The sequence below is a fragment of the Danio rerio genome, chromosome 23, assembly GCF_052040795.2.
Source record: "Danio rerio strain M-AB ecotype USA chromosome 23, GRCz13ab, whole genome shotgun sequence".
Classification (NCBI taxonomy): Eukaryota; Metazoa; Chordata; class Actinopteri; order Cypriniformes; family Danionidae; genus Danio; species Danio rerio.
In genome coordinates this window covers 41,965,001-41,976,002 of record NC_141043.1, presented here as the reverse complement: position 1 = coordinate 41,976,002, position 11,002 = coordinate 41,965,001, and the positions used below count along the sequence as shown (strand labels likewise).

General features: G+C 37.9%; 1 protein-coding gene across 1 annotated transcript in view; it reads left to right on the top strand.

The window, feature by feature from the left end:
- The first annotated feature begins 1,357 nt into the window (after positions 1-1,357).
- Positions 1,358-11,002, top strand: part of tshz2 (teashirt zinc finger homeobox 2) — a 272,183-nt gene continuing 262,538 nt past the window's right edge. The window contains exons 1-2 of the mRNA XM_087307670.1: positions 1,358-1,485; positions 5,152-5,242. The gene's annotated coding sequence lies outside the window, so the exon portion shown is untranslated. The remainder of the gene's footprint in view (positions 1,486-5,151; positions 5,243-11,002) is intronic.

Below are 11,002 nucleotides of genomic sequence, written 5' to 3'. Positions count from 1 at the left end.
ACAGAGGGGCTAATAATTCTGACTTAAACATCAAATTTTGAAATTTTATAGTTATATATACTTATTTGATGTTTTAATTATTTACTTTAATAATTTTTTTTAATAAAATGAAAAACACATTTTTATGTATTAATATGTATATATGTAATTGTATATTAAAATTGTATAAAATGTAATGTCATTATTAATTTTAATGACACACAGACACACACACACACACTTTAAAATATATGTAATAGTGTATTCAAGCACATAAACTCACAGGCCACTTTATTTGGTACACCTTACTAGTACTAGGTTGGATCCCCTTTTGCCTTCAAAACTGCCTTAATCCTTCGTGGCATAGATTTGACAAGGCGCTAGAAATATTCCTCAGAGATTTTGGTCCATATCGACATGAAAGCATCACGCAGTTGCTACAGATTTATCAGCTGCACATCCATGATGCAAATCTCCCGTTCCACCACATCCTAAAGGTGCTCTATTGGATTGAGATCTGGTGATTGTGGAAGCCATTTGAGTACAGTGCACTCATTGTCATGTTCAAGAAACCAGTCTGAGATCATTCACACTTTATGACATGGCGTGTTATCCTGCTGGAAGCAGCCATCAGAAGATGGGGACACTGTGGTCATAAAGGGATGGACATGGTCAGCAACAATACTCAGGTAGGCTGTGGCATTGATATGATGCTCAGTTGGTACTAATGGGACCAAAGTGTGCCAAGAAAACATCCTCCACACCTTTACACCACCACCACCACCAGCCTGAACTTTTGATACAAGGCAGCATGGATCCATGCTTTCATGTTGTTGATGCCAATGTTGCAGCAGATGGTCTTGACCATGTCTACATGCCTAAGTGCATTGATTTGGTTCCATGTGATAAGAAATTAGCGTTAACGAACAGTTGGAGAGTTGTACCTAATAAAGTGGCCAGTGAGTGCATATGTCATTGTATATTTAAGTAAATTGAATACGTCAATGTCATTGATAAAATGTAATGACACAAACACATATTTATTTAAAATATGCTATATGTAATTGTATATGCTCAACCATATTCTATAGCAATGTGACGATTACTACTAAAGTTTATACACGTATATATTAAATTAATTTTCTGAATTGCATTGAAATATGACACCAGCATTCCTTTGTGTGATTCACCCACTTCTGCGTACAGTTTTGCACATATGCCTGTATTCATTGTCAAGAAAATGTCATTGTCGGTCAAAAACTTCTTTTCTGACAGCCTTAAACAGTTCAAAAGTGCCTGTGGCCAGGAAATGTCCGCTTTAGTCGAAACAGTAACCCAGACTTGCATAACAAACCTTCTTCCCTCTCACTCGTCACCCGCAGAACACAATGAGCTCCTCTGACACGGGGACTGAGCTTTTTTTCAGGTTAGACCTAGTTCCCATCAGCAGCGATCTCTCCACTCAGGAGCGCACCACAAAGACGGCCTCATGGGAAGTGTGAGCTGGTAAATTTTGCATAAATCTGACACACACGCACGCGCATACATGTGTTTTAAATAAGAGGCCGTCTGTCATGGAGTTTCCCAGGTGGACGTGCACTCTTTCTGTCCATCCTAAACGCAGCTGATAAGTCACCTTGCTTCATTGTTCTTTGTTAGGCCGCGTGTTTCCATGTTTGAGATCCTCTGAAGTACTTTGAATGCGTGGCTTTGTTTAAAGTACACATGAAGTCAAAACTAACCATGTAGATTTTGTTAGCTCACATTGCTAGTTTTGTGGTGAACAATTCAATTGTGAATGTTATTAAGAAAAAATAAAAGTTTTGCCCTTGTTATCTTTAGCTGACATCTGAAAATGCACTTCCTGTTTGTTTTCAGTTAAATTGTCAGATTATGTCTAAGGTATTGGGCGTGGCCAACATACTTAACCACACCACTCCTACTATCAGTTTTAACAAGAGAAATGGTGTGGAGGAGGAGTCTGTTAGGTTTTAATAACTCTTCCAAAATCCTTTTCTCAATTTTTCTAAATGAAAATGCCTACTTTACTACATCCAATCAGACTGCAGTAGAAAAAACAAGCCACGCCCATGTTTTCTCATTTAATATTTTGTTTCTTTTGGACTGCATCACAATGAAAAACAAAACTGAAATAGTCACAGCTTCTGGTTTATGCAGAGTTTAATGTATGATGTCATTTCAACTGTAATGCTGCGTTCACACCAGACGCGGAACGCGCGGATAAATCGCGATATTCGCGCGTAAATTTCCGCGTGAACATTTGAGTTCACTCGCTTCATTCACGCGTCAAACCCCACTTCATTCCTGCGACAAATTCGCTTCATTCGCGTTACAAATTCACTTCAAAACAAAAGCGGATTTGCTGATGGGCAGGGCTTCTGTCTGCCCGGTCACTCTAGCCTCATAGCTAAATGTCTTACATGGATTTTATGAAGAAAATAACAGTGTTTATGTGCTTTATGAGGACTTAAAAACAGCATTGATACGTTTTGGGTCCTGTCTGAGTCCACTACATCCTTTCAGAAGTGCATCTAGCTCTGTGAGCTCATAAACTCCTCTAGAAACTGAACCTGGATGACGGAGAGTTTCAGCGGTGCTTCTGAATGAGCCCAGCCCAGTTTGATGACTTGTTGTCGGTGTCGCCTGGAGGATTTCCCCCGGGACACTATCAACAGGTTCTACGTCACTATCACGTCCCCCACAATAGCAAGCTTCTGATTGGTTAACGTGGCGTGAATGTCCGCTGAAGTTCAGATTTTCGAACTCGATTGATTTGCATGAAACGCATATTAAGCGCGTCAAATGCGCAAACGCTCAATTCGCCACGCGCCATTCGTGCTATTCGCACCGCGTCATTCGCGCAATTCGCGTCATTCGCGCCGCGCCATTCGCACGTATCCGCAGGATGTCTATTTGCGCGTTTGCATTGACTTAAAATGTAAATCACTCACGCTTGATGCGCGTTCCGCATCTGGTGTGAACGCAGCATCAAAGGAAGATAGGGTGGAGCATTTTGAAAAGCTCCTCCCCTCTCTTAAAAATACACTGTAAAAAAAAAATCCTAATTAACCGTTTCTGTATATTGTGGTTCACTTTTTTATTTTTATTTCATGTTCATATACACAACTAATCAAAAGTTATTTCTTTTTTTAATGTTTTTATTTTTATTTTTTAAAGAAAGTTATTCTGTTAATCAAGGTGGCATTCAGCTGACCTAGCCGAGGCTCGAACCAGCGACCTTCTTACTGTGAGGTGATTGTGCTACCCACTGCGCTACCGTGATGCCGCTTATATTTTCTATATAATAATTTTGTGCAGCTGACACTAGCTAATAGATAAACTTAAAGAAATAGTTTAAACAAAAATTAAAAGTTAAAACTATGTTCATTTAATGATATTTAAGTGGTAAACCTGAGTTTCTTTCTTCTATTGAATACAAAAGAAGATATTTTAAAAATGTTGGAAACCAGCAGCTATTGACTTCCATAGTATTTTTTGTCTCTACTATGGGTGTCAGTGACATTATTCAGAATATCTGATTTTGTGTTCAACAGAAACACTTAAAGGTCATTAATTGATAAAATAATATTCATTTTTGGATGAACTATCCTTTTAAGGCTAACATATTGATATTAATACCCAAAAAACTTTGATTGGGATTTGATTTCAGGGAGACTTTAGTGTTTATGCCTGGCTAAATGTGATGAAATGACCAGCTTCAGACTCGTGTTGTTTGGGAGTCAGGACAGTTTAGATAGTAGAGAGCATGTGATTGGTCAAAAGAGCTGATGAGTAGCTGAAATGCTTTTGTGTCACAAAATTATTGATTCCTATTGGTGTAAATTATAAACTGCAAGTTTTGAATGCTTAAATTTCTGTATAATAATTTTGTGTAGCTCACACTAGCTAATAAATAAACTTAAAGAAATAATTTACTTAAAAATAAAATTGCGTTCATTACATGATATTTAAGTGGTAACCCTGAGTTTCTTCTATTGAATACAAAAGAAGATATTTTAAAGAATGTTGGAAACCAGCAGCCATTGACTTCCATAGTACTTTTTGTCTCTACAGTGTGTTACAGTGACATTATTCAGAATATCTGGTTGTGTGTTCAACAGAAACACTTAAAGGTCATTAAATGATAAAATAATTTTAATTTTTGGACGAACTATCCCTTTAAGACTAACATATTGACAATAACACCCAAAAATAACTTTGATTGTGATTTGATTTCAGGGGGACTTTAGTGTTCATGCTTGGCTAAATGTGATGAAATGACCAGCTTCAGACTTGTCTTGTTGGGAGGTGGGATAGTTCAAATAGTAGAGAGCATTTGATTGGTCAGATCTGATGAGTAGCTGAAATGCATTGTTATGTCACATATATTGGCCCCTATTGGTATAAACAAGAAACTGCAAGTTTTGACCCTTATATCATCCATATATTAATTATCTCGAGCTCATATTAGCTAATACATAAAAGTAAAGGGATAGTTCACCCAAAAATAAAAATTATGTGATTATTTAACGTGACTCCAAACCTGAGTTTCTGTTGAACAGAATATTCTGAGGAATGCCACCGACATCCATAGTAGAAACAACAACAACAAAAATACTATGGAAGTCAAGGGCTGCTGGTTTCCAAAATTCTTTAAAATATCTTTTTTTGTGTTCATCATAAGAAAGAAACTCAGATTTACAACCACTTAAAGGTCATTAAATGATGACAAAATGTTCATTTTTGCGGTGAACTATCCCTTTGACTAATATCTTTGGGGTGAACTCTTTATTAATACTAACAACCCCTAAAAACGTTGACTATGATTTTCGGGGGAGTTTAGCATTCATCACCTTTCACTATGTCAGAATTAATTGAGGAACGCTGATCCCTCGGTTGCTTCCCTTTGCAAATCATTGAGCAGATATGGCTCCCAAGTTTGTGTGCCTTCGATTCAGGGGTTTGCAGGTAGCATATGTGAGCCATCGCAGAAGCTCCTATAGAGCCACAGGGCACCAATAAAAGCAGCCTATCAGAGACTATCAGCCTTCGTGTCATTCTGATTTACGAGTATGCTTTGTGGCAAAAGGGGCTTCTTGTTTTGCTGACGGGTGGATTTCATGTGGTGGTCTTTTCTGTTTTTTGTTGCAGGTTTGTTGGTCTTGCTGAGCAACGTTTGAATAACAGATGCTTCGGGCCTTTTCAATGGGATCAGTACGGTGTGAGAGTCTTCAAAATTTAAGTTAGATCTTAATTTGTTGGTTACATATGTCTGGGGCATTTAAAGGGCTATGCACATGTTACAATTTTTCATGCATTCATTGTTTTTAGCAAAACTGTGTCCACAGCTAGTATAAGTAAATGAGTAAAAATAAATGAGCAATATCACACGAGTAGCAGTGTGATATGACTGTATATCGACACTGGTGGGAGGAGTGCGTTGGCTCGAGGCCACAGGCGGTGTGCTTCAGTGTGCCACCAGTGAGGATTTACAGCCATACTGCACTGCTATGAGTGTGATATTGCATTTATACAACAGTTCGACGGCATAATCATGTATATAAAAAAGAGAATCAAACATGGAGAGTCTCAAAAATCCTTTTGTAAGAGGAACTACTTTCTTCCGCCATTCATTCACATCTGCAGCTGACGTCAGAACTGCAGAAATTGTTGCTCATTCACTAACCTCACTTTAGAGCTATATTGAAATGATTCTCTTGCGTAATGTCTAAATCAGGGGTCTCAAACTCAATTTACCTGAGGGCCGAGTCTGGGTGAGGCTGGGCCACATTAGGTTGATCAATTATTTATTATTAATTTCTAATTAGTTTGTTTTTTCATCTTATTTTGTGTTAAAAAAATAAAAAATAAAGAGATTTGAGAAGATTTAGAATTTTTTAACACAAAATAAAATAAATAAAAATGAAAAAGTCTTAAGAAAATAATTAAATCAGTAATAAATAGTAATATTAGTAATAATAATATTAATAATAATAATAATAATAATAATGCTTTGATTTACTGTTATCAGCTATGCTGTTGTTTAAAAAAGCAACACCATGTTGTTGTCATTTGTTTTGACTACTTTTACATCGTACAGAAATATATGTAATGTTCATGATGTGAGGCAATGCAAATACAATGCAAGTAGCGCGATGCAAATGACCCACAAATAACGGTGCGACCCTATAAATAGTCCAGTTACTGGGAAGTCTTATTGTCGATGTGTGACTGCAGACGGCTACACTAGGCTGCATTGGGTTCCTTACTTTACTTTTATCCCTTTTTTATTTTGTCTGAGAGAGCAAAAGAGAGACCTCACATTAACTATTTCAGTTCACTTCCAAGTGAAAAATAGTAATCAAATGACTCTGTCTAATCTTCAAGAAGAGCTCACACTTAGCTCCTCCATCATGTTCTGTAGCTCACTTGACTCGTGTTCCTCCTGTATCCTGCTATCCAGATCCAGGGAGGCAGTTCTAGCTTTTCCAGATCTTTTTTGATCAGCCTGATTATCAGATTTACTTGTGTTTTTAAGAAATTAAAATAAGCTTGATTGCCTCTTTGCTATTTTGAAAATACAGAAATTATTTAGGCAGGCCACTATGCCATTTTTTATCTTCGATGCTCACTGCGCACGAAACAATATCCACCAACCAATGAGAGCATGCACACAAACACACTAACATGCAGGTGTTCACTGTGCACAAGTTAATACTGAATCAATTAAAATAAATACCGGAAAGCAAAACACGAATATCTGACATTTCCCGGAACAAGATCCCTCAAATTAAGCACTGATTTATATACATTTATCTACGTATAATGTCCCGCTGGGCAGTGACTTAAAAAACTTTTTTTGAAGTGTTGTAAATGAAGTGTGCTGAGACGAATGTCCACGTGTGCATAATAGAAATGAGGCAGCTAGCAGGCACGGTAGAAAACACTCCATGGCAGCGCTGCTGTAACTTTCACTGACAAATGTTTTGCTGCCTGCGTCAAGTCCAGCCGATGTCCCGCCCCTGATAGCCATATACCCTACCGTGATTGGTGGGTTCGTTCAACTCCGCACACAACACTGTAAAGTGCCATCCATTTTAAACTCGAGGGGTGCACTGACATTAAACATTTAAATTAAGGCTAAAGTAATGACAATTCAGGTGATTTTGCTCACATTTTAAGATATTAATGAAATGCTATCAGTTTACAGAGATTTCCCAGTATTTCTCTGTTGCAATCGGGATTTCACAATTAATAACCTCGAAAAAGCCAAAGCAAAGCAAACACTAGCAGATTACTATGGTATAAATACAGCATTAAAGCATACAAAAGAGAGAGACTGACTCACAATGTCACTTACCAGCTTTATAATGATTTTATCAGCTGTAGTTTGAAATTTAGGCTTCATTTTTCTCCCCTAAGGACTTACAGTATTATGCGGTGTGTGTCGCTATCTAGTGGCCGAACGTCAAACGTTTTTGCTCTGCTCAGTATGACAGGCTGATGGCCTCTGACGCGCAAAACACTATTGGTGGCTTTTGAAAACATTTACATTTAGTCATTTAGCAGACACTTTTATCCAAAGCAACTTACAAATAAGGACAAAGAAGCAATTTACACAACTTTAAGAGCAACAATGAATAAGTGCTGTAGGCAAGTTTCAGGTATGTAAAGTGTAAGAAGCAAAACATTAGTATTTTTTTTTTTTTGTAATACAATTAGCGGTGGAGCCAGAGAGGCAATTGCAGATTAGGAAGGGAATTGGAGACTAAATAGTTGAGTTTTTAGTCGTTTCTTGAAGACAGCGAGTGACTCTGCCTATCTGATGCAGTTAGGGAGTTCATTCCACCAACTGGGCAGATTGAACGCGAGAGTTCGGGAAAGTAATTTCTTCCCTCTTAGGGATGGAACCATGAGGCGACGTTCATTCACAGAACGCAAGTTTCTGGAGGGCACATAAATTTACAGAAGTGAGAGCAGATAAGAAGGAGCAAAGCCAGTAGTTGCTTTGTTATCAAACATCAGAGCTTTGAATTTGATGCGAGCAGCAACTGGCAGCCAGTGCAAACGGATGAGCAGCGGAGTGACATGAGCTCTTTTAGGTTCATTAAAAACCACTCATGCTGCTGCGTTCTGAAGCAGCTAAAGAGGTTTGATAGAGTTAGCTGGAAGCCCGGCTAGTAGAGAGTTGCAATAGTCCAGTCTGGCGAGAACAAGAGCTTGAGCTGCATGTTCAGACAGGAAGGGTCGGACCTTTCTGATGTTGTAAAGTGCGAATCTGCAAGATCGAGCAGTTCTAGAAATGTGATCAGAGAAGTTTAGTTGGTAATCAATCGTTACTCCAAGGCTTTTCAGCGTTTTGGATGCAGTAATGATTGCCCCAACCATCTGGATTGAAAAGTTATGATGTAGAGTCGGGTTGGCAGAAACTTCAAGCATTTCTGTTTTCGTGAGGTTAAGCTGAAGATGATGATCTCTCATCCAGTGTTGCAATCAGGATTTCACAATAAATAACCCCGAAAAAGCCAAATCAAAGCAAACACTAGTAGATTACTATGGTATAAATACAGCACTAAAGCATACAAAAGAGAGAGACTGACTCACAATGTCACTTACCAGTTTTATAAAGATTTGATCAGCTGTAGTTTGAAATTTACTCTTCATTTTTCTCCCCTATGGACTTATTATGCGGTGTGTGTCGCCATCTTGTGGCAGAACATCAAATGTTTTTGCTCTGCTCAGTATGACAGGCTGTTGCCTGTCAACGTGCAAAACACTATTTTTGGCTTTTGAAAAAAAGAGGATGAACTACTCAGGAGCTGTCTCACCCTCACTTTACGTTTCACTTGAGATTATGTCAAATTCTGAATAAAAATGCTCATTTTAAAGCACTTCACGGGACATTTAAAGAAAAGTCACCTGAGTGAGTATGCTAACTAACTCATTAATACTGAACTTTACTGTAAATGCTACAGTACACTAACATAAGGTGTAGAAAAATACAATAGTACAAACATATGGCGAATAACACCTTGAGTTTAAGTAATTTAGAGTGTGTGCTTCATTTACAACTTCAAATCACTTTTACAGTGTCCTCTTTGCATTCAACTGCTGCAATACAAACAGTCTCATTATATTGTTCCCTTGTAATTTCATTTGCAAGCCTAGGCTTGTGTATTTACCTTGTTAACTTACACGGCACTCCTGCCTATGACATAAATATGCTAAACTGCACATTTTTAAGCGTATTAACCTGAGTGCGCGTTTTCGGCATCACGCACTGAAAGACTCCAGCATCTCAGCTACACGAAAAACCATCAAGCTTCACGTCCTCCCTAAATTGCCATCCTAGCACAACCGTTAGATATTAGGTGAAATGGAGGTACACAAAACGAATGCGAGGGAATATATAATTGAGGTTTTATAGGCTTAATTTCAGGACTTGTACGGCTTGATTATATGTATCCGAGCTCTGATACGACTTCATTGAAATTTACAACAAGTAATCTTCTACCATATGGACTCACCAAATGGAGATCACAGACTGGCAAAAGCAATCAGCTTTTTAATTAACAGAATTAACAGTGCGATGTTAAACTATAATGACAGCAATAAAAACACTTGATGGAACAATGGCAGCCGACAGAAGCTCATTCATAACTGTTATTTTCATTTCGGGGGAGAGAGTGACAATGGATCCGAGCAGACGCGTCGCCTGCAACACTCACCCGTGAGCCGCCAGCTCAGACTGACATTGTACACCAGAGCTGTAAAACCGGGATCAGGGAACAGCGGATGTTCAGGCTGTAATCCGTCTCGGAGTACAAACACATGTCTGTGCTGGGACTGATTACAAATCACTGATCATTATTACAACTGTACACGTTCCTTTCTTAAAGATGCTAAGAAGTCTGTACGATTAGAATCAAAGTGAGCTTTATTTGCCAAGTGTGTGTTTTTTTTCAGGAGCACAGGATACGCAGTACATACATACAAATCAACACAAGAACACAGAATGGCATTTAAATAAGTGGAAAATAAAGTAAACAATAACAATTCTGAAGATATATGAATGTACACTCACCGGCCACTTTATTAGGTACACCTGTCCAGTTGCTTCTTAACAAATATTTCTAATCAGCCAATCACATGGCAGCAACTCAATGCATTTAGGCATGTAGACATGGTCAAGATGATCTGCTGCAGTTCAAACCAAGCATCAGAATGAGGAAGAAAGGTGATTAAAGTGACTTTGAAGAGGGCATGGTTGGTGGAGCCAGACAGGCTGGTCTGAGTATTTCAGAAACTGCTGATTTATGGGGATTTTCATGCACAACCTTCTCTAGGGTTTACAGAGAATGGTCTAAAGAAGGGAAAATATCCAGTGAGCGACAGTTCTGTGGGAGCAAATGCCTTGTTGATGTCAGAGATGGCTATGTATACATATCTAGATAGCTTATAAAAATATGTACGTTGTTGACTTTTTTTTTTACTTTACAAATAAGAGATAACAATATTCATATAAAAGTATTTACAGTTAAGTGGCTTTATTGGTTACAAAAACCATAAACAGTAAGAGTCCTGTATGTTTATGACTATAAGAGAACAGGTGCTAACTGTTTAAGTTGGAGAAGGACTGATGTCAAAAATTATAATTTGGGACCAAATCAACAGGCACCTCGATGTCAAAATGACATCAACATAAATGTTAAAAATGCTTATTGATTTGATGTCAATTAAATACCATGAAGTCTAAACAAAATCAGATTGACATCACTGGCATCAAGAAACACATCAAAAATCTATTACAGGAATGTTGGATGTCAACTGGGTGTCTTTTTAACATCAAGGTAGTTTATAGCAATGTAGGGATACAAAACACATTGTAAATTTGCAATTTGGAATTGAAGCTTTCAGATGAATTAAACCTTTCTCATATGTGTCGTTATTTTGAGGTGAAAAGGGCATCAATGTGTTTATGTCAAATTAATGTTAAGGTTTT